The sequence below is a fragment of the Zonotrichia leucophrys genome, chromosome 19 (genome assembly GCF_028769735.1).
Source record: "Zonotrichia leucophrys gambelii isolate GWCS_2022_RI chromosome 19, RI_Zleu_2.0, whole genome shotgun sequence".
Taxonomy (NCBI): domain Eukaryota; kingdom Metazoa; phylum Chordata; class Aves; order Passeriformes; family Passerellidae; genus Zonotrichia; species Zonotrichia leucophrys.
In genome coordinates this window covers 1,602,468-1,626,501 of record NC_088188.1, presented here as the reverse complement: position 1 = coordinate 1,626,501, position 24,034 = coordinate 1,602,468, and the positions used below count along the sequence as shown (strand labels likewise).

The 24,034-nt window shown below is 48.3% G+C and overlaps 1 protein-coding gene across 7 annotated transcripts in view; it reads left to right on the top strand.

Annotated features, from left to right (window-relative positions):
• The window catches only part of AUTS2 (activator of transcription and developmental regulator AUTS2), a 794,855-nt gene that overhangs the window by 724,358 nt on the left and 46,463 nt on the right, over nucleotides 1–24,034 (top strand). The window lies entirely within an intron of this gene.

Below are 24,034 nucleotides of genomic sequence, written 5' to 3'. Positions count from 1 at the left end.
CTATGTAATTCTCCTTTTTGATCTGGTTGGTGTTTTTGCAAGGAGGGTGGAGGGAGCAGCTCCAGGCGTGAGTTGCACAAACAAGTATAATTCAAAGCCTTGAGAACGTGGCTGGTTTTTACCCCAGCGTCCTGCTTTTCTCCGGCAGCACATGGGAAGTGCCTGGAGCAGGGTGAGCTTCTGGCTGTAAACCTGGGTTTTATCTGATGGGGTTTGGATCACTCTTGGCCTTACAAGAGGCAGATTTGACTGGTTTGAAATTCAGGTGTGTTCTGTTGGCCGGGTGTGGGTTTGCTCAGTGTTTGCCCTGTGTGCTTCTCCCCATGTTTGGTTTGTCAGTCCAGTGAGTCATTCCAGTGTTTCTCTGTGCTTTTCAATTCCACAAAGCTGGGATGGTTTAACTGGGGACAGAATGTGACCCCGTTACCTTTGGGATTCCCATGCTGATCCGCTGCTGCTTCTGAAGGCTTCTGCTGCATATTGAATTATACCTGGATTTAATTGCATTACGGATCCATAGTCCTGTTTTTCATGTATTAGCATCCTCTGGAAGTAGTCTGGATTATTTCTGTGGTCTAACCAGGTTATCTCAGTTGGCAAGCTGATTTGTCCTTTGTGATTAATGGCATTTACAGGTTCCCCAGACCCCTCTGGAGGCTGAGAATAGGTGGCACAACCATTAGAAAGGAAGAGCTTCGTGTCTGGAGTGACCCCAGGCCCCCAAACTACATGTGACTGCATCTTTATTTTGCTAATTTGCTGTAAAAAGCTTTGGCATTTGAGCAGCCCTTTCTTGGGGCTGGGCCAGGGCAGGAGAAGCCGGGTGAATCCACATTCCTGGTGCAGGCCTGTAACCAGGGTGAGGGGCTCCTCTCCTCCCCAGGAGGTGACTGATGAAGAGTAGGCCCCTCTTCCTCTTCCTTTGGTTTTCTTTTTTTACTCAAACACATTTCCCACATTCTTATTGCTGTTTACTTACGGAGCTTGATTCGTGGCATCCCTTTGGATGTGAATACCCATGCTTGACAGGGAGCCTTTTCTTCAGAGGTACTTTTCTTTGGTGATTTAGTTCCCTTGAAAGGATTAGGGTTTCTTTGTGTAGCCTAAAATCAACATGGGCTTTTCGAAGCTTTGCTTGGGAAACCGTACACAAATAAGCTTTTTAGTTGATGGTAGATTATTCCTTTGCCCCTTATTTCCATCAAAATGGCATCTTTCTTTTCTCCTCCTGAGTTTCCCCTTAAAGCCATATGCTAATTCCTGTTGGTAACATGAATGACAAGGGAGGAATCAATGCAAATCCAGGTGCGGCCAAACTAGGCTGGCTGGTATTTTCTTTTTTTTTTCCTTACCCTCTTTTTTTTTCTTTTTTTCCACTGGGAGAAAGAGATTAAGGGGAAAGAGAACGGAAAAAGCATAGGGGACAGTTTTGTCAAAGGGATTAGCATTCAGACTACAAAATATCAGGAAAAGAAGCTCAGAAAAGCTCCCCTGTTTGGAGATAATGTCAGTAATTGCTGGCAGGCAGGTGCTGGGCTCTCTGCCGGGGCTGGGGGGGCTGTTCCTGCTCTCAGTGCAGCCCTGGGGAGCTCTGAGTGCCCGGGGGCTGTCAGTTTGATAAATTCCGAGTTCAAGTTCCCTCTCCACAGCTCAGGCTGTTCGCTTCCAAGCCAGCTCTTCCCCACTGTGTTGTCCACGGCTGCTTTTGCCAAAAGCAATAAAAGTCACTCGTAAGAAAGGTCAGATTTGCATTGGGTAAATCATGATGAAAGCTGCCAGGCTGGGAGGGCTGGGCAGGCTGACAGCCTCCAGCCCTCTGTGTCCGTGGCCTCTCCTCTTGGGTGTCCCACAGCCACCCGTGTCTCACACACTGCTTGGGTTTTTCTTGCCTTTTAAAAATTTTTTTTTAGTATTATTCCTAACTGAAGCAGCAGAAATTACAGAAGTAATTTATCTACAGAGCAGGTAAAAATCCTGAAGCATTTTGCATCTCATATATACATTTTGTCCCCTTTCTGTCATTTCGTTGTGGACTTCAAGGCTTAAGATGTGCTCAGGCTCAGGGAGTGATGGATTAGTGTGGATGTGTAATGTGGAACAGTCCCTTCCTCAGACACTAAGAATTTAAAAAATCCAGAGCCAAGTGAAATCCCCCCAGCCCTCTCTAGAAGAGCTGCTAAAACCCCTTGAGGAGAAGTCTCTCAGCTCCCATTTAGGACTTGGCTGCCTTTGGAGCTGAATGGAAGGGTGCATTGCTGAGTCTAGAAGGGTCCTGTGAGCTGTGGGGGGCAGCCAGTGGATGTTGGGGTCCCCCAGGGCTGTGGGTCATCCCTGTCACCTCCATGCTGCCACCACTCCCAGAGGTGTGCAGCAGGACTGGGGATTTGGGAGGGATGGAGCTTGGTTCCCAGAGCAGGAGCTCCTCAAGGAGAGGTCCCTGTTTGTGGATCAGAGCCCTGCATTCCTTGGCTCTGGCAGGAACACCCTGCAATGGTTAAATTACCCAGGGAGATGGCTCCCTTGGGAACCCAGGTGGCTGTGCAGGGAGGGGAGCACCCAGGGGTCTGGGCCTTGGTGGTGCTTGACAAAGGAGCTGTCAGTGCCTGAATAAATGAGCTGGGGAAGAGCTGGCAGAGGAGAGCATCCCCCACCTGCAGCTCCTGCTCTCCCTCCCTCACTCCCTGTGGGATGGCCCTTCAGTTGGGATTGCTGCTCGTGCTCTGTGTGTCACTGAAGGAACAGAGCTGCCCCACACCCTGAGAGTTTCACCTCAGCACCATTAATCCCAGCCAAAGTACAGGGTTTGTTCATGAATTTTTGTAACATGACTTCTCAGCGTAATTAAATTCCATTATCTCTCAATAATTTAAATACACACATCTGAGGCTGCAGAGCAGGCAGCTCTTTCTACGACTGTGTGGTTCATTTATGTTAACTCCCTCCTACATACCCTTGGAAAACAGCTTTTCCTGAAGGGAGAAATGAGTCCCAGAGTGGTGAAGTTTTCATTTGTGCTGTATATTGAAGTTTGCCTTTGATCAGAAGCACAATTGGGCTGTTAGAGCTTTTTATGTTCAAATTGTTTACAGGATGTTCATGTAAACTTTATGAATCCTTCTGCTGCGTGGCACCACCAGCTGTCAGGGAAATATTTATACTCTCAGCTGGAGGTAGATCAAGGCATCTGGGTTAGGAGGCTGCACTGGTGGCTGGAATACCAGTCAGATCAAGGCCTGGCTTTTTAGGTGCTTCTACAGCAATATCCTGCCCTAAAAAAAACCAGGCATGTTGTTGTTTCTCCCCTTGGCTGCTGTGGTGAAGCATTTCTTGAGGATCCTCTACAACATCTGTTTCTGTAAACAAGCAGGGAGCTGAAGCTGGCAGTTCCTTCCCTGCTGATCCCTTTGCAGGAGATCCTTGGCTGTGGAGAGGTGCTCTCACTTGTGAATAACCATTCCTATGCGAGTAAACCATCCCCACGCGAATAAACCATCCCCACGCGAATAAACCATCCCCACGCAAATAAACCATCCCCACATGAATAAACCATCCCCACGGCTTCTCAGGGTGATGGAAGTGGATCCAGCACTCTGCAGGCAGCACATGTGCAGTGTTAATGTGGTCAGAGGGGCTGCCTCCCTCCTTTCCAGGGTCTGGAGGAATCCACAGAACATCCTCACTCACTTTTGGGGTGTATTCTCAGTCTCATGTGCAGTTTTTGGGATGGCTTCTCCCTGCTCCCTCTTCTCACTGAAATACCTCTTCCTCTCCTGCTCCTGGAGCTCTAGAGCAGCCCCAGCCCTGCAGGGAATTGGCCCCAGGCCAGCAAACCTCAGGGACTGCTGAATCATGCCTGGTTTTGTGGCAGTTCTGATGTGACCCCACAAGTGGCATCTCCTCCCCTTTCTGGTGGAGGCTTCCTTGGTGGCTTTGAGTCACTGCTTTGCTGGTGTTTTGTGGGTTTCAAATGCCTTTTCAGTATTTTCCATCTGGAAGTTCAGTGTCTCATTAGGGAGAGTCTGAGCACTGGAAAAAGCTGTGGGTTTGGAGAGCCTGGGTTTAGGGTACCCCTGAGTTAGGTTAGAAGAGCTGCTGGATCACGTCACTCTTCACTTGTGAGTGGAGCAGAGAAAAAGGTCAATAAATGCCTTGCAGTGGTGCTTTGTTCTGCTGCACAATGAGCAAGGCAGCTGTTCTGTGCCAGGGAGGCTTCATCTGAGCAAGGAATTGGTTCAGAACATCCCTTATGGCTGCACCTCCTCAGCACAAACCACCCCTCTCCAGTCCCACGCCTTCCATGCCCTCTGCTTCTCCATGTGCTGCTGGTTTTTTGGCTGGGCTGTGGCTGCCAGCTGAGCTCTGGGGTGCCAGGGCTGTGGGATCCCAGTGCTGTTCTGTAGCTGTAGGACAAGGTCACTGGATAATGGGATGTGCCCAGAGGGGCAGGTGAAAGTCTGAGGTAGCTTCTTCCAAAAATTTCAGACTCTTAAGTTGTTAAATTTACAAAACAGGAGCCTGTCAAGGCTTCATAGGTAACCTGTAGGTCAGTAATTCAAAATAAAAGCAGAAAGCAGCCAGCATGGGACAAGCACCTGAAGGCATTGGCTTTTCCTGACCAAAGCAGCAGGGAGAGGAGTTGCAGGTGTTATTCTGGGCATCCCTGCCCCCCTGGGTTGGTATCAGGTACCATTTGTGTCAGTTAATGATCACATGCACCAAGAGTTCATTTAAGGCTGTGGGTTTTTGCAAAGTCAAGCTACAGAGCAAAACAGCAATATTTGCCAACACAATTGTATCTAATATGGAGGGAGTATTTGTTTTGTAGATTAGCCTGTATTTGATTTTCTCAAAAAAGACATCAGTGTTGGGCTGTAAATTTGTGCTAATTGGCTGAAAAGAAGGGTGAAAATTCTGGGGATAGGAATGTTTTGGTGACAGAGATCCTGCCTTGCCATACCTGTGGTTGGGGGTCCAGGCTGGAGGCTGCTCTGAGATTTGGTGAATGGAGCATCCTGCAGACCTCCCCTGTCTGGCCTGCTGTTAGTCTCTCCCTTGTAATAAAATGTTATTTTCTCTGAAAATGTATGTTTATTTAACTAGGTCTCTTTTTGCTTCACAATCTGGATTCCATTCAGTCAGTTACCACTCCAATTAACTAACAATTATTTAACATTAACAGTAATTACAGACGCCAGTTAAGCGCCTACAGATGTCAACTGTTAGCTTTGTACCTAATCACTCAATGAAATGGAGAAAGTTCAACAAACATCAATTAGCCAAGCAATTAGTATGAGGTAGGAAAGAGCATGTTATCGTGTGTGAGCTGATTCAATTTATTTTATTTTGTCAGTAAAACACACACAGGCAGACAAGCAGCAGTAAGTTGCTGAGATTAGATAAAGCTGTATTGTTTTGCTGCTTATACAAGGATTTTTCTCCCCCCTCCTGTTCTCTCCCTTACATAGCTTCACTGTGCTTTGCCAGGCATTTGTTATCTTATCAAAAGCATTTCATTTCCATTGGAAAAGCACAGCAATGGCACAGCAGAGGGATTTCCATCAGGTGTCACCTGAGCAGAGCCACTCCTGCTCAGCTGGCAGTGGGTTTAACCCAGGCTTAACCCAGGAGTTAGACCAAGGACACCACACAGTGATCTGTGGCTGTAGGTGAGCTCCTTCACTGGATTTGTCATTTAATGTTGGTTCTGGATGAATTCTGGTTCCACAGCCCCTTGCTTGGGTTGTGAGGGGACCACAGGGTGTTCCTAAAATGTGCCACTGTCCCCCCCAGCCCTCCAGCAGCACCATGGAACATTCTGGGGGATTGTGTGCCCTGCCTGGCTCCAACATAAAATGAAAAAAAAGAGAGAAGGAATGGGATAAATTAACTTTAACTTCACCTGCTTTACCTAGAGAGAAGTGGTTGATTCCCAGCCCCATCCAAGCTGCACCACCAGCCTCTCTTCTAAGATGATTTGAGCTGTGCAGAACCTGCTCAGGCTGTGGTTATGGGGTGCTCGGGCTTTGGGGTGCTCAGGGTGTGGCTTTGGATGCTCAGGCTATGGGGTTATGGGATGCTCAGGTTCTGGGGTGCCCAGGCTGTGGTTCTGGGGTGCTCAGGCTGTGTCTGTGGGTACACAGGCTGCCCAGGCTTCCCAAACACCCAGCTGTGCCACCAAGCCCCCAGGTCACCTCCCAAGCCCTTCTCCCACAGGATCTGCTGCCTCCTCACTTGGCACAGTGACACAGCCTGAGCCAGGGCTGTTAGACAGCCACTGTAGCTTAAAAAAGAAAAAGCACCCTGGAATATCCCACATCCCACAGGCTTGACACTCTGGGTGTCAGTAGGAGTTTTGCAGGGACATCTACAGGAATTGTGGGTGAGGTTTTTTCCTTTTTGTTTTTTTGCTGTTTTTTTAATAAAGTCTTAGAAGTTGCTTAAAACCAAAGCAAAAAGGCTTTTTTTTTTCTTCCATTTCTCAACTGTCCCCAAACAAAAATGCCTTTTGCCTTCAGAAAGGTTGGACAGGGTTTGGGGCAGCCAGGTCTGTGGAAGTGTCCCTGTCCTCAGCCGGGCTGGAGTGAGATGAGCACTTTAGGGTCCTTTCAGCCCAAACCACTCCATGATTTATCACCACCCTGACATATTTTAAATATTTCCCCACACAAAATGATCCCACAAAGTCAGATGTTATTTTATCATGCAGACTGCCCACAAAAGCCCATGGAGTTCTATGAATTAGTCCTTGTTTTCCAAAGTGTGGGAACAGGAGTGGAGAACCACAGGCAGATCTCACTATTGCTTTCCAAAATCTCAGCTCTTTTTCCTGGAAAAACACAGAGTCTGAACATGGGAAGGAACTCTTCAGTGTATGACCTGAGTGCAATAATATTTGTCTGAGTAGGCAGAAAAACTGAAATCAAGGTTCCCAGTGGGAGCTGCCACATTCCTTCTGGTGGCAAAGAGGACTTTGTGAAGGATGACACTTCAGTCTGGGGAATTTCAGCTTTCTCAGGGCTCAGCACAGATTATCCAAAGGAAAAGGCAGGCTTGGCTATGAAAGGGTGCTGTGAGTCTCAAGAGATGGAGGGGGTTGTGACAGAGCATTTCTGGGCTCAGGGCAGGATAAAAAGGCTCTGATTTGTCCTTGTTTAGGCTTCAGCTCAGTCTGGTGCTTCCTTGCTTCAAACACTTGTTAACAGCCAGCATTTACCTGAGTGCTCTTCTGCATGAGAGTCACAGGAATAAATCCTGGGACACCCTGGGGACTCTCAGCCCCCCAGGATCACCAAGATTTCCTTTTTTCTTATCCCTGCTGGATGTTGGTGAATGAGGGGGGCTCAAGCTCCTTTTGCTGTCCTGTCCCCAGCAGTCCCATTCTCTTTCCCCACCTGGCTGCTGAGTTGGGCAGTGTGAGCTGGGTGATTGCTCACCAGAAACCCAAACACAGAAAGGAACAACAAAATAAAATAAAAGAAGGGTAATTTTGCAGCTGAGTTGCTCAAATGAAAGATGAGGTAGAGCCTGGGCAGAGGGGCTGCCCCACCAAGGTGTGAAGGATCAGGACAGGGCTTCAGCTGCCATCAGCACTTTCCTGGTGCTGTCCAAGGCATTCAGCTATTCAGGGGAACAGGAGCTGTTTCCAAGCTGGATGTGACTGACTGAGAGAAGCCTCAAGTGTGCCTTGCACTGTGTTCAAGTGGTTTAAAGAAGCCAATGTCAATGTATACTTAGAAAGTGGCAAACAGAGGAGCAGATAAACGGAGTGAAGTGCTCTCTAGAGCAGTTAATGGCCTTGGCTTGCACAGCCTGGGAGAGTGAGGTGGGAGCTGGGAGGGGGCTCCTTCTGGAATTATCATAGAATGGTACAGTCCCAGAATGGGTGGGGTTGGAAGGGACCTTAAACCCATCCAGGGACACCTCCCACTGTCCCAGGCTGCTCCCAGCCCTGTCCAGCCTGGCCTTGGGCACTGCCAGGGATCCAGGGGCAGCCCCAGCTGCTCTGGGCACCCTGTGCCAGGGCCTCAGCACCCTCACAGGGTGGAATTTCTAAGCCAAAAATATTGTTCCCAAGAAACGCCCTCCTCCTCCTCCACTTTTGCTAAGGCTGCTCATAGTGGGGCCAGGAGGAAGGTCACAAGCCCCAAACCCCACCAGAGTTGGAGCCTTTGCTAATGCAGCAGGATTCCCCTGGCACTTGAAATCCTGGCTCAAGGCACACTCACAGCTTGCCCTGAGCCCTCCAGAGCCACCTGATTAATTCCAATCTCCTGTTCACAGTCTGAGGAGCTGCCCAAACCTCCTGTTCCCCCCTCACCTGTAGTGATTCAAAATTCATGCATGGCATGGACCAGTCCACCTTCTCCTCCAGCCCCCTTGGGAACCTTCTCTGGGTCACTTTGTACTCTGAGGTCCTTCATGGGGTTTCACAAACACTGAAGGTCTGGAGAGCTCAGGCCTTGGTGAGGGAGATGGGGAAGGACCTGGGAGGAGGGATGAGCTGAAAGTGCTGCTGAGCTCCCCCAGCCATTTGCTGTACTTTCCAAATACTTCAAGTTTAGTGGGCAAATTTGGAAATTAGAGGCAAAGGAATTGGAGTGGCTGGTAAGAGAAAACAGCTGCTGCAGAGCAAGCTGGGTCCTAAGGAAAAATGACTCCATGGAAATGGGTCTGCCAAGTAATAAAGCCACAAATAAATACTTAGTTCATTTACTAGGTTGTTGGTGCCATAAGCACTGAAACTTCATTTGTTAAGAGAAGCAGCATTTAAAAATCAAAAGCAGATGAGCAAGGTCCTGGTTTGCTGCTGCTGGCTGGGTTTATTGCTGGGGTTGTGTGCCTGCAGCTTTCAGCAGGTGTGGGAGCTGCCTGGGGACCTCAGCACCAGTTTGTTCTGTCCTGTGATAATAACTGTTTTGGGTTTTGGGTTTTGTCTCTTCTCCTTGCCCGTGCTGCTGAGAAAAATGGTTATTACAATGACTTTGGCAGTTTTTCAGCACCAGGCAGGACCTGCTGCCCCTGGGGAGGGGTGGGAAGCTGTGCCAGGGATACAGAGCCTGCTGTGGGTCTCACCTCAGGGCTGGGTCAGCCTTGGAACTGCAAACACAGCTCCCCTGGCACCCTGGGGTGGCACAGAGACACTGCTGTCATTGAGGGAATTGCTCTCCCAAGGCAGGTGATCCTCAGGTGTTTTGGTCAGGGAGGCAGGGAGACACTTCAGGCTGTGATAGATGGAAAGTCTGATGCTGAGTTTGTGACATTCCCTGAGAGAGAGCAGCTGGAATCTTTCCTCTTCCACCTGATTGTATCTAGGGGAGCTTCTTCAGGTTCTCCTGATGATCTTATGAGGTCTAAACAGGTCTTACATCGTTTTCAAGTGGAGGAGAGGGGGTGAACTCCTGGGCTCTCATCTCCTCATCAGGAAAGGCAGAGGAATAATCTTGGTTTTCATTCCTTGCCAGAAGTTCAGCCTTGTGTTCCTAACTCACAGTCAGGTGGGTGTTGATTTGGAGCTGAGGGTTGCTGCTGTGTGAGTGCACAGCCTGCAGAGCCTTTGGGATCTGGGAAAGCTTTCCCGTGTGGGTGGAAGGATGGAAGGCAGTCAGGGTTTTGGAAGGAGCACTGTGAAAGGTTATGCCAGGTTCTCTGAACACATTCAGGGATGAGAACATGCTCAGGAGCAGCCCTGGAACACCAGGTTCCACCTCTCTCACCACACCAAGAGAAATCCCATGGCTGCATCAGACACATCTAAAGCCACTCCTGCCAGAGTAATTTCGAAGCCATTCTTGAGCAAGCAGCTCAAGAATGAACCCAGTTCATACTTGAACAGTTGTGTCTGGCTGCAGACAGGGTGAGCATCCCTGAAAACACACCAGCAGCTGCCTGTCTCAGGTTTTTGTGATTAAAATGACCCCCAAGGTATTAAAGTCTCTTTTTTCCCAGCCCCGTGACCAAAGAAGAAGTTGAGATTCCTCAGCTCTGCTTTTCATGGTTGTTTATTTTCTCTGATCTGTTCCATTCTCTCTCTGAGCTGCTGAGATCTGTCCAGCAGGTCGGGTTGTGGCACAGTCCCTGCCCTTGGGGTGCTGTTGGCTTTTCATACTAAGAACTGTGTGTGCTTTATTTACAATAATTTTCCAACACCTATCACCTATGTTAGACAGTCTGTCTCTACTCTAAACCAATCCAGAAGTGTCACCATCACAGCAGAAGATGGAGGCCAAGAAGAAGGACAGGACATGCCCAGATTCCTCCATCTTGCCTCTTGAACCCCCATTCTAAATCCCCAAAATTCTACTTTTTCACCCTGTGACAAATTCACTATCATTCTGCTCAAACTCTTGTGGCTTGTAACTCCTCTCACAAAGTTGGTAATTGCTTCCATGGGCTAAAATCAAAGGCACAGGTGTTTGTGACTCTGTGCCAAGGTCTCTGAGCCCCTGCCAGGGTCTGGAGTCACCCAGGGCAGCCAGAGCAATGTCCTGGGGTCTGACACCTGTAGTGCTCAGGAGGATGAGCTGCACTGGGGATGTCCCTGTGCCTGTGGGGTGCTCCCTGTGCAGCTGGGGAGGTGTCCTGGCATCTGCAGCCAGCCCTCAGCCCCAGCCAGGAGCACACGGCTCCCTGAGACTGCCCAGTCCAGGCTCCAGGAGGAATCACAGCCTCAGGGTGCAGAACCTCCTCCTTGAGCACTTGGAAGACCACAATAAGGTCATTCCAAAACAAAACCAACTGGCTCTATGGGTTGAATTAGAAAACTCTTGTTTCTGTGTTGCAAAGGCCATTTTTCTTGCTTAACAGCTTTTTTCCATGCTGAGGGTCAGTGTTCCTTCAAACTTGGCTGTTTTGCCTGCTCTTGTGTGTTTCCACTGGTTTCTCTAGATATGCCCAAATTAGTGACCTGTGAATTTATACTTTGAAGGGGCTTATCTCTAGAGGTACATGTATCTGCATAAATATTAAAAAAAAAAATCTTCTAAAAGTGACCCTCTGGGACCACCCAAGGCTGGACTGGATGGGGCTTGGAGCAAGCTGGGATAGTGGAAGGTGTCCCATGGAAGGGGGGTTGGAATGAGATGAGCTTTGAAGTCTTTTCCAACTCAAACCATGTGACAGTGTTCACAGGGGTTTTTGGATGAGGGAAGAGATGAGGATCTGACTCCATGTTTCAGAAGGCTTGATTTACTATTTTATGATATATATTACATTAAAACTATACTAAAAGAATAGAAGAAAGGATTTCGTCAGAAGGCTGGCTAAGAATAGAATAGGAAAGAATGACAACAAAGGTTTGTGGCTCTGGCTCTGTGTCCAAGCCAGCTGACTGTGATTGGCCATTAATTACAAACAACCCCATGAGACCAATCCCAGATGCACCTGTTGCATTCCACAGCAGCAGATAATCATTGTTTACATTTTGTTCCTGAGGCCTCCCAGCTTCTCAGGAGGAAAAATCCTAAGGAAAGGATTTTTCATAAAAGATGTCTGCGACAAAACCATTCTGTGATTCTTTAGAAGATCGTGGCCCAGTGCTGCCCTCAGATGCTGTGTGCACTCCTGAGATGCAGTTTGGGCAGATAAAGCCCAGTGTGATCAGAGCCCCTTCCCCCAGAGTGACCCCAGCTGGTGCTGAGGGTGTCCCCTGTAGTGCCAGGTGTGTGCTGGGGGCTCCCTGGTGTGATCCCATCCCTGCCCAGTGCCATGGGCACCAGGGGACACCCCCAGAGCAGGGGCAGGACCTGTTCCCATCCCTTGAGCTCCTCAGGTCACTCCCTGCCCCTGAGCTGCCTTGGGGGTGATGGGCCTGCCCTGAGCTGTTTGTCCATCTGCTCCTGGATCTGCTCTCTGTGCCTGATGCTGACTCCCAGTCTGGAGCTCTCACTGCACAGACACCTCTGGCCCTGTCTGCACAGCCCCTCGCTCTGTGCACAGCAGGCTCACAGCCAGCACTTGTGGGAATCACTGTAATACAATTAAATGGTGATAACAATCAGCTGGCAGGCTGTTCCACTTGTCTGGAAAGGGCTGGGCAATGTGTGCATGTGGGACAAGTCTGTGCATCTTTTGAATTAATAAAAAAATTTTGTCGACAATCCAGCCTGCAGTAAATTAACACCTTGCTTAAATAGCTGACAACTTGAAGGAGGGGGTTGGTGTTTTAATACTTAAGCTTGTTTTCTCTGTCTTCACATGCCCTGTCCAGCATCTCTTACTCAAATATCCTAATTGCTCTCCAGCCTTTCAGCAGCACATCAGCTTAGTGCTTGCTGCCAGGCTGCTTGTTCACCTCAAGGCCTCATTATGTTTTGTCACTATATCAGGGCCAAAAATAACTTGACAATACCTGCTCGATGCAGAGGTCTGTCAAGTGACAAACACATAATTGGGTGAAGCAAACCCTGAGCACAGTGAGCTGCTGTGTGCACAGCCCCTGGTGACAGCAGCCACCACGCTGCAGAGAGTGCTGGGACACAGGGGACAGCTGGGGATGTGTGTGGGATCTCCTCAGCAGCCCAGGGCAGGCCATGGCCATCTTCCTGCAGGTACAGGGCTGGCAGCTTGGAACAAAGGCTTAACAGAGGCATTTGATGAAATAATAATTAAAAAACAGTGGCACTCACATACTGTGATCTTAGGGGGTCTGTGGGTGTGATGGGAAGTGATCCATCTGTGCCTTTTAGTCTGATATTATAATTCATTTAAACTTGATTGCTGTGCATATTTAAAAATTATGTTAGCTGGTAACTTGTGTCTAATGATGGTTTTGATTGCTCTGGCAGTTTAAACAAAAGCAGTGAAACCTCTTGTTCTGCACCAGGGTCCCCAGAATCAGGTGTCCCCAGCAGGACAGTCCCTTTGGGGCAGTCACTGTCCTGCAGCCCTTTGGGTCAGCTGGGCTGTGCCAGCACGGGGGCACAGTCCCACACCCTCAGGGGGTGCTGGGTGCTGCCCTCCCCACAGCAGCACAGCCCCAGCTCTGCTTGTCCTCCTGGCACCCCACAAATCCCCCAAATCCCCTGGGGCTCCAGCAGCACGGGGCTCTGGGGTGTCCAGGGAGCTGCAGGAACACAGCCAGGAGTTCACAGCTGGGCCTGGGGACACAGGGAATGGCTTTAAACTGAAGAGGGCAGGGATGGATGGGATATTGGGAATGAGGAATTGTTCCCTGTGAGGGTGGGCAGGCCCTGGCACAGGGTGCCCAGAGCAGCTGGGGCTGCCCCTGGATCCCTGGCAGTGCCCAAGGCCAGGCTGGACAGGGCTGGGAGCAGCCTGGGACAGTGGGAGGTGTCCCTGCCATGGCAGGGGTGGCACTGGATGGGCTTTAAGGTCCCTTCCCACCCAAACCTTTTGGGGTCCTCTGAGTAGCTGATACTGCCAATCCTGTGTGACTTCATGGATAAAATAAAATAGGAATATTCACAAATGTGTGAGAGACTCTGTAACCTGACATTCCTGGAATTGCTCCTGTTTTAGCAGTTTTTAACTCCTTTTTTGTGCTTGTGAGTGAGCAGCAGGTTGGGATTTTCTGCCAGCTCAGTCCCAGTGTGTGCCCAGCAGCCGAGCAGGGGATGGGGATGTTCCTGCTCCTGTTCCTGCTCCTGCTCCAGCTCCAGCTCCTGTTCCTGTTCTGCTGCTTGCTGAGCTCAGGCAGGCAGTCTGGTGAGGAGAGGGAGAAGCAGCACCGTGATGTTGTGATTCAGAAAGATGCTACAGGGGAATGTTACTTGTTTTGGCAAGGAATCTGTAGCATTTTTCTGCAATGTTTTATGATTCTTCTGCTGCAAGCAGACAGAATGAGGAGTGGCCAAAATAACCAGGGCAGCTATGGAGACTTCAAAGCTCAGGGCTCAGCCTAGTTAGTGGTAAAAGTTTGCTTTCAGAATTTATGTGTTCATGTTGCTTATTTTAGTAAACATATTATGGATAAAGTAATTTCCAAATGCAAACAGGAGGCAGGGAATAGGATTCTGTCTTTGAGCTGGTTCTTCAGGAATTGATAAACAGACTTTAGCAGTCTCCATTTGAATATTTAGGTTTTATTTGCTTTCCTTTGGCTAACCATGGAACTTAAGCACTGCTTAAAACCCAGAGTTTATCACTGGGCTTTCATTTTCTCTCTGCAACTTAAACTTTGCCCTTTGTGGATAGAGTGAATCCATTCTGTTGGGCTGTGGTTTTAATATGGAAAAAGCAGGCAGAGAACTTGCTCTGACAGGAAAAGGTAAATGATTTCCCTTCATCTCAGGCAGGTTAGATTTTTCTTTTTCTTTGAAATAAAATTGCTTATAGTCTATTTACCTTTTCCCCTGAGGAGTAAAGGGAGGTGGAGGCAGCACATACTTTCTGACACGGTGTGTTGGAGATTTCTCTCCTTTCAACAGCAACTCGTCAGCCAGGAGTGAATTTCCTGAGGCTGCTTTGCTGATGGACGTGCTGAACCTTGCCTTGTCAGCAGCACATTCCTGGCATGAAATCCCATTCCTGGGAGGAAATCCCAATCCTGGCATTTCATGCACCAGCAGCCCTGGTGTGAAGTGGGAACTGCATGGAGCAATAACTCACGTTTATTGGGTGGATTAGGAACCAACAGCAGCAGGATCAGGGATGTTGTGTTTGAGTAGAGGACTTGAAAGGTTGGGATGAGCCCAGAGGAGGCCATGAAGGTGCTCCAGAGGTGAGAGCTGCTTTGCTGAGAGGCTCTGGAATGACCTTATTGTGGTCTTGCAGGGCCTAAAGGGGCTCCAGGAGAGCTGGAGAGGGACTGGGGACAAGGGCTGGAGGGACAGGACCCGGGGAATGGCTCCCACTGCCAGAGGGCAGGGATGGATAGATGGGATATTTGGAATGAGGAATTGTTCCCTGTGAGGGTGGGCAGGCCCTGGCACAGGGTGCCCAGAGCAGCTGGGGCTGCCCCTGGATCCCTGGCAGTGCCCAAGGCCAGGCTGGACAGGGCTGGGAGCAGCCTGGGACAGTGGGAGGGGTCCCTGCCATGGCAGGGGTGGCACTGGATGGAATTTAAGGTCCTTTCCAACCCCAACCACTCCACGATTCCATAGCTAAACCTTCAAACCCCATTTTCTCAAATATAAAAATAATTGTAGATTCAGGCATCCCTTGGAGAGCTGCAATTAGTTGTGAGAACAAAAGGCTTTAGAGTTACACACCGTTACAATCATGTTCTTTAAAAGTAAACCAAAATTACAAAGCCTCCTCCTCTCCCTGAGCATCTGCAGGAATGCACTTTCAGGTACATAAATATATGTATGTTTTTAATAATGCTCCCTCGTTTGACATGGTGTCTTGCCAGAAATGAAATCATTAATGAACTCCAGAGGGGATTTATGCAGATCCAAAGCTGCTCATTACATCTATTTTTAAGTCTGTTGCTGCACCGAGGGCAAGGGGAATCTGTTGGAACCTGTAGAGTTAAAACTTGTAATTTTGTTTGCTAACACTTGCAGAAGATTACAGCAGTGATCCCAGGCCCTTTGAAGTGAGGGGGAGCAGGGGGATCATTAGCACAGGATTATCCCTGTTTTCCTCATGCAGTGCAGCCAGGGAATGCTCCCTGTGTCCATGTGCTGCCCCTGGGGGAGGCACTCACAGGGATGGGGTCTGGGCATCCTCCCAGGCTGTGGCTGCTCCAGGCCAGGGAGTGTGGGGAGTCTGTGCACTCTCAGTGCCCATGGAATCCACACAGCCTGGCACTGTTAAAATTGAAAATAAATAATCTAAAATCTTATCCTTGGAGCCAAGGTTCTGGATGACTGCTGCTGATTTGAGAAATCTCCATCTCTGACCCTAAATATTCCCCAAAGAAGGTGTTCTCAGAGGTGTTAGGGTTTTGTCTGGGAGCCCCTCTGCTCTGGGATGATGGACACACAAACATCTGCAAGCAGCTGGGACAAAGGTGCATCAGGGGCAAATGCAGCTTTAGGAGGAAAAAGCCTCTTGTGGCAGCAGGGTAGAGAATGGAAAAATAACAGAAATGTCTGCACAAGGCAAGGGGAGTGTGAGGCTGCTGCTGGTGTTGGGTTCCCTGCAGGTATTTAATGGGGTTTGCTGTGACATGTCCCAATTGCAGAGTGGTTCTGGAGCTGACAGACTGTGCTCAAGGCAAATTCTTTTCATTAAGAAAGGATTTAATTAATTAGAGCCGACTGCTGGCTGACAGGTTAATTGACAAGGGAAGTGGGCCCCAGAACCTGGAGGTGAGGTTATTCTGTGGCTTTAAATCTCTGCAGTCTCTGGTAAAACTTGGCCTTGCACTGGAATGTCAGGGAAATCTCACTGGCTGCTCTGCAGGGCACGGTGCCTGAAAGGATTTGCAAGAAAAGCTGCAGTTTCCTAAAATTCAGTTTTCATGTAAAGATCTGATCTGGCAAATTTATTCTAGGCTAAGGCTGATTGAAGTGTTCCAGTGGCAGCTTTGCTCACGTGGAATGGGTTGGGGCTGACAGGGAGCTCACGTGGGACTTCTTTAATTGGCTAAAATAAAACTTACTGCATCTTCTTTTTAACTGCTGAAATAAGTAATCACTTGCTCCAAGAAATGGGAGTTCTGGAACCACTCTTTTCTAATAATTTGCTTTTTTAAATGAAAATGAGCTTGGGAGTGGGTTTAGTGATTGACAGGAAGGTAACTGGGAGTAGAGATTGAAAATCCCTGGGAGGGTGGGCAGGTCCTGGCACAGCTGGAGTTGCCCCTGCATCCCTGGCAGTGCCCAAGGCCAGGCTGGACATTGGGACACCCTGGGACAGTGGGAGGTGTCCCTGCCATGGCAGGGGTGGCACTGGGTGGGATTTAAGGTCCCCTCCAACCCAAACCATTCTGGGATGCTGGGAAAGGGCAGCACAGGCTGAGTCCACCCTGGGAGCTGCTGACAGAGCTGGGCTCAGCCATTCTTCTCCAAATCCATCTGGTGAGCACAGATGAGAAAAGGGAGGGCTTCTGGTAGTTGTTCTTTGAGCCATGTGGAAACCATATTTACAGGGTAAAGAGATAATAGAGAAAATAATGAAAATATAATAGAGCAGGGTCTGGAAAAATCCAGCTGGAAAACTGTCATTACCTCCACCAGAGCTTTACAAGGAGGCTGTGGTGGGGAAAAGCCACTCATCCAGATTTAATCCTTTCTGTTTTGTCCAGGTTATTCCTTAGATCTGGATGTTAATCCTTTAATTTGTGGTGTCCAGAGAACACCTTGGCACTGGCAAGGCTGGGTGATGGTGTGAACATCAGGGTGTGTTTGGCAGCAGAGCTCAGAGCAGGGTCAGCTCTGGGCAGGAAGGTCCCTGTCCCTTGTGCTGCTGTAAAAACCTGAATATAATTTAAATGTAGTTTTTGGCTGTGTTTCTAAGGAAAATCACTGGTTTAAGAAAGGTGTTTCCTGGTAAGCTGAGAGCAGCACATCACTCATCGGATTCAAAGGAAGAAATCTCATCTGTTACAAATGAGGTGATTTACACTGGCTAATAATAGCTGTGACTGTTCTGTGGGGGTGAGTCCTGAGGATTTGCCATAATGCTTGTTTTCATTGGCACATGAATACCTGGCTGTAAGAGCTGAGACACTCTGTTACAGCCCTTTCCTCTTGGGTAGAGTCAGATCATGCATTGCATATATCAGTATAATCAACCCTGCTAAGATGTCAAAACATCAAGTGTCAAGCCTATCATAAAATCTAAACCCATCTTGTTTTCCTTTCCCTTTTTTCCCCCCTGTGCTCCATCTAAAATAAATAACTGAGAAATAACTGAATGAATATAACCCATTTCTCCAAAGAAAGAAAAATAATTGCCTCCAGACTTCTAACTTACCTGCCAAATTGCATCCTGATGTGAATTGCAATGGACAAATTATAATCTTTTGAGACAAGGGAGGAGATGATGGAGTCTGTGAGTGACCCTTCCCTGGTAGGCACAGTCAAAATGAAGCTAAACTTGGTGAGTGATTTGCACTCTCAGCAGGGAAGAGTCGGTGCCCAGGTCACCCTGCAGAGGCTGGAACTGCCCAGGGTGAGGAGGAGAGCTCCAGGGAACTGCAGAGGGTGAGGAGGAGAGCTCCAGGAACTGCAGAGGGTGAGGAGAGCTCCAGGAACTGCAGAGGGTGAGGAGAGCTCCAGGAACTGCAGAGGGTGAGGAGGAGAGCTCCAGGGAACTGCAGAGGGTGAGGAGGAGAGCTCCAGGAACTGCAGAGGGTGAGGAGAGCTCCAGGAACTGCAGAGGGTGAGGAGGAGAGCTCCAGGAACTGCAGAGGGTGAGGAGGGGAGCTCCAGGAACTGCAGAGGGTAAGGAGGAGAGCTCCAGGAACGGCAGAGTGTAAGGAGGAGAGCTCCAGGGAACTGCAGAGGGTGAGGAGGAGAGCTCCAGGAACTGCAGAGGGTGAGGAGAGCTCCAGGAACTGCAGAGGGTGAGGAGAAGAGCTCCAGAGTTCCAGGAACTGCACAGGGTGAAGAGAAAAGCTCCAGGGAAGTGCAGAGGGTGAGGAGGAGAGCTCCAGAGCTCCAGGGACTGCAGAGGGTGAGGAGAGCTCCAGGGAACTGCAGAGGGTGAGGAGGAGAGCTCCAGAGCTCCAGGGACTGCACAGGGTGAGGAGAGCACCAGAGCTCCAGGGACTGCAGAGGGTGTGGAGATGAGCTCCAGGGCTGGGCTGGGGCAGGAGCAGCTCCAGGGCTGTCAGGGTCACACACTCCACCAGCTCTGTGTTCCACCACTGCAGGGAAAAACCCAAGCCAAGCAGCCAGAGCAAAACAAGGACAGTGAGGAGCACAGGGGAGGAGGAAGGTCCAGCAGGGAGTCTCCTGTCAGTGGGATTTGTCTTGCAAAGGCCTTTACAGGCAGTGGAGGGGCTGGGACCATCAGAGAGACTGGGGCCTCTCTCCTGGTATTTGGTGGAGGGGTTGGAGGTAGATGAAGTTCAGTATGTGGCAGAGGGCTGGTAGGATTCCATGATTCTGTGTTCTGTGCCCCCTGGGTTCAGCCCTGCTCAGACATTGGAGGCTCCTCATGGTTCTTGGATGCTTTTTGCTGCCCCAGCCAGTCCTGGGCAGTGGCTTGGTTTAAATCCAGCACCATGTGGAGCAATCCAGGACAGGCCTGGTGGCTGCCTGTGATCAGGAATGGCCATGAGAGTGCAGAGAATTCCTGGGCCTTTAAAGATGAAGAGATTTCTGTGATGTGCTCAAGACCTGGCTGCAGGTTTTGTCCCATTTTCAGTGTTGGAGTGGCTTCTGTGAGCCTGGGGCACAGCTGAGGTTTAACACAGAGGGGTGAGGACAGTATTGCAGAATGGTGCAGGATGTAAAGGTTTATTTTCAACTCCAGAAAATAGCAGTGAAGAAACAAAACTTCATTTTCAGATGGAGAGAGCGTTTTGTGAAAAATCTTTCCACACACCCCACTCAAATCCCCACTTTGTCTGCACACACAGAACCTGAACTTGCCTAAAAAAAATCTTTTGTGTAAAATCTAAGAACAGATACAAACTCAGTAGGAAAATGCAGTACACAGTGTAAAAAACACCAACAGCTGAGAAGGATTCTCAGTGAATTCAGCATGAGCAGTGGGCAGAGGAGCTTCAATGACCTCAATGACTTCAGTGAGTGCAGGAACCTCAGCAGCTGCAGTGCCTCTGTGGCTGAGTCCTTCAAGACATGTAAAAACCAAAATGAAAAATTGTCTTCCTTTATTTGAACCATCTAAATTGTTAGTTCACCTATTTAGATGCATCTGGATATGGTTTTCTGGCCCTTTCAATGCTCTGATTAGCTCTGATTATTATTTTTAGTGACTTCCTAACCTGTTATGGAGAAGTGAAACTATCCCACAGTGTGACGGTGTTCACAGGGGTCTGAGGATGAGGGAAGAGATGAGGATCTGACTCCATGTTTCAGAAGGCTGATTTATTATTTTATGATATATATTATATTAAAACTATACTAAAAGAATAGAAAAAAGGATTTCATCAGAAGGCTGGCTAAGAATAGAATAGCAAAGAATGATAACAAAGGCTTGTGGCTCGGGCTCTGTGTCCAAACCAACTGACTGTGATTGACCATTAATTAGAAACAACCACATGAGACCAATCACAGATGCACCTGTTGCATTCCACAGCAGCAGATAATCAATGTTTACATTTTGTTCCTGAGGCCTCCCAGCTTCTCAGGAGGAAAAATCCTAAGGAAAGAATTTTCCATAAAATATGTCTGTGACACTACAGCCTTTGGTGAAACTCAAAAAGCCTCTGGTGTTTTACTACTCCCTTAATGCTCTTACTGCTGTGCACATTGGAATCCATTTAGGTGCATCCTCAGAAGGTACAGACAAAATATTCAAAATATTTGCTGTGCAAAGGCTTTAGCTGGGTTTGGATGGGGTCAGTGGGCTGACAGATCCCCCACTGGCTGAAGCTGGGAGTCAGAAGCCAAGTGGAGAGTTTTGTACCCAGCTCAAGTCACCTAAAAGCTGATCTTGACCTCTGGAATGTCTTTGGCTGTGTGAATGGTGCTACTGTTGGAGCTGCAAACAGGGATTAGGACTGGAAAAATAAAGGAGGGAGTAAATCCCTGCAGCCCTGGCTGTGGGGAGCAGGAGGCACTACAAAAGGAGGTCATGTCCCCCTGCAGAATGGCTGGAGGAAAACAGCACCACCCCTGATTGTGGCAGGTTCTGGGACAGTAGTGATTGGCGTTTTTAGCCTCAGGAATGGTAAATGTCATTTGGTAACTTGCTCTGGAAGGTGATAGCAGGACCATAAGTGTTTTCTGAGGGAAGCATGAGCTGTAGAGGTTTATTAATAGGATGTAAAACAATTATTTGTTTGTGTGCTTTCTCCCCTCAGGAATTTTTTCTTTTCTGTTTTCTAAATAACACAAGACATCCTTGGCAGCAGAATCCCCACAGTTGTTAATGTCAGATTGTTATCAGATCTGGCAGTGATTGTTTTCTAATAATAAGTATGTTTTTCCCTTGCTGCCCATGTAAGAGTGACAGTTTGCTGCAACTCAAGGCAAGATGAAAAAGAAATTCAGCATTTGCCACTTACATCACTGAAAACAAATTATCTACTTAGTGCAGATCCTTTTCTGTTATTTATCTGCCTTTTAGTTATCTAAGAAATGGCTTTCCAAGAAGCAGATGAGAGGCAGGGTTGCAATTCCTCTGCTTTTTAGCTCTTGCTTAGGTCCTGTTCATGTTTGGGCTTGACTGATAACTCCATTCCCAAGAGAAGAGCTGCTGAAACTCATTTCAGTTCTGGTAACATTGGTGAGGTTTGTTGAGATGTTTTAATTTAATGAGCTTGACAAGAGCCTGGCTCAGTGATCAGATTTCCCACTGTGGAAATCTCCTGGTCAGCCAGGAGTTGCTGTGCTTTTGTCCTGGCTGGGATCCATCCCTGGGGCTGCCCAGCAGACCCAGAGGGGCTAAATCCTCCTCCAGGAGGGCACTGCAGAGGCTCAGAACAGCTCCATGATCTTTCTCATTTCCCTCTGCTGCTGCACTGGGGTGTGTCCTCTGCTTGGTCACTCAGGCTGAGCTGTCCAAGGAGCTGGAGAAGGGATCTCCTGGAGTCTGCAGAGCTGTGGGATCCCAAACCAGCCCATGGCCCTTCCCCTGCCCCAGCCCATTCCCCAAGCAGGGCTTTGGGATGGCTCTGCAGTGCCTGTGTGCCCTGGGGTGGGGATGGGATAATGGGGTGGGATGGGATGGGATGGGATAATGGGGTGGGATGAATGGGATGGGATAATGGGGTGGGATGGGATGGGATGGGATGGGATGGGATGGGATGGGATGGGATGGGATGGGATGGGATGGATGGGATGGGATGGGGATGGAGCCTGTCTGGTCCCAGGCCACAGTGACAGCCTGGGGTGTCGAGGGCAGCACTCAGAGCTCCACTCCTCTGCTATGACAATAACACAGCAGAGGCAGGGGCTGGTACCCAAACACGAGGCCACCTCTTTCAGAAAGGGATTTAGGAGCTGGAAGGACTTTTTTAGCCTGACTGTGATGCTGTGTTAAATAAAACCCTTCTGGATTGTTCCCTCCTGGGGATGATTTTGGAAAAGTGCTGTGGCCCTGTGTCAGGGAGCACCCCTTGGTGCTGGGGGTGTTAACCACCAACCAGAGCATCAATGGAGCACAAGCTGCTCTGAGTTGGGTTTTTTTTGCCTTATCAGTCTTCATTTTAAGATTACTGGCAAGATTCTCTTGTCTTCCCTATGTGATATTCTTAGCTGGAAGATTAACTGATGTTCAGTTTTTAGAGTGATTTTGGTCTCATTAGTGAGAACATTTGGTAGTGTGTACTTTGTTTTAATTTAGTTGGCTGTATTGGAATTTAAAGTCTAGAAGACAGTGTGTTCTTCTGTTTTTAAAAAAAGTGAAATCCATTTAGTTGGAGTAATTTTATTCTTTTAGTGTGGGACAGGAGTTGTTTAGCAAAGAGGAGGCTGTACATGGTAGCCCAGCCCCAACTCCCAGACTGAATGATGCCTGACTGCAGAGTGTGTGGGAGAAGGCTATCATCAAGAATCTCTTGAAAATTAAATTTCAAGAAAATAAAATTTCAAGAAAATAATACAAGTGAAGAAAGTATGGTTTTCTTACTCTGTTTTTCTTTGCTGTGTTTCTTGTGTATCATATATTCCAACCAATAATCATTGCACTTATTTGGCTGAAATATTCCTCCCTGAATAACTCTTGCTTCATTGAGCTGCTCTGTTGTCATTCCTGATATCCAGAATTGGAGTTCTGGAATGGACACCCAGGATTATTTTGGGAATAGGAAGATGAAAAACTTTCTCCACACTTTCCCCCAAGCCCTTTGACTGTGAGAGTGCTGAGATCTCACCCTTGTGTTGCTGCTGCACACAGGGGTGCTTTTCCTTCTGAGTCAGTGTTCAATCCTTTGAGCTGCACATTGGGTGGGTACTGGGTCATTAGGAATGGTGAAGGGTCAGGATGGGGAGTGTATCCTGTCCTCACACTGTGGTGTGTGAGAGGGGATGTTTTAAAGTCATTTTTAGTGGACTCAATGATCTTAGAGGTCTTTTCCACCCTTAGTGATTCTGTGACTCAAAGGTGCTGTGCCAGGAGCTTGGATAAACACAGAGCTGAGCATTTACTATCCTTAAGTGTTTCCTGATATTTTTTAAAGCTGGTGTTTCCTAGCTGCAGCAGCTGGGTCAAATCCAGGTGTGGGTATGGTGCCTCTGCAGTTTCAAACAGGTGAATGAACAAACCCTGCAGAGATTCAGCCCCTGACACACATTTACACCATCCATTCACCAGGGCACAGCTACTTCATCTCTTCCTTTTGTGAGCTGATGGTTACTTAAGCAGATGAAAGTTCATTCACAATATTATTGCATATGGTTTGGAAGAGTGCTTTTTTACTGTGAAAACCTGTAAAATGCAGAGATAATGTTACCTTGCCAAGTGTGTGGCCCTGGAAGGAGCTGCTGCCTCACGGTTCCATCTCCTGCATCATTAGCAGAGCTCAACAGCAGCTCTTGTCTGCTCTTAGAGAGGCCCTTACCACTACTAAGAGAAGCTGAATTACCATGGAGTGGTAATAAGATGCAGCATTACTGCCTTTCATGATTTTATCTGAAGTCTCATCATCTTTTTTTTGTTGTTGTTGTTATCTTAGATCCTTAAGTAATACCATTATGTGAAAGGCATTCCCTTTCATGAGGCTAAAAACTGCAATGCAAATAAAGAAAGCCCTGAATATACATCCTCTGGTTTTTGAAGCAGGTTCCTAAGAAGGGGCATTGACTTGTGGTGGGTTTTACATTTGTGACTGAAAACACTACAAAGTTTTGTCAAGCTGTAAGAGCAGTGAAGAATCTCCTCATTGTGACGTCCTGATGTCTGAAGGGAGCCAGCAAGAAAGATGGAGAGAGTTTATTTACAAGGAAAAAGGGAAATGGCTTCAAATGGACAGAGAATGGGTTTAGGTTGGATACAGGAATAAATTCTTCCCTGTGAGGGTGGGCAGGCCCTGGCACAGGGTGCCCAGAGC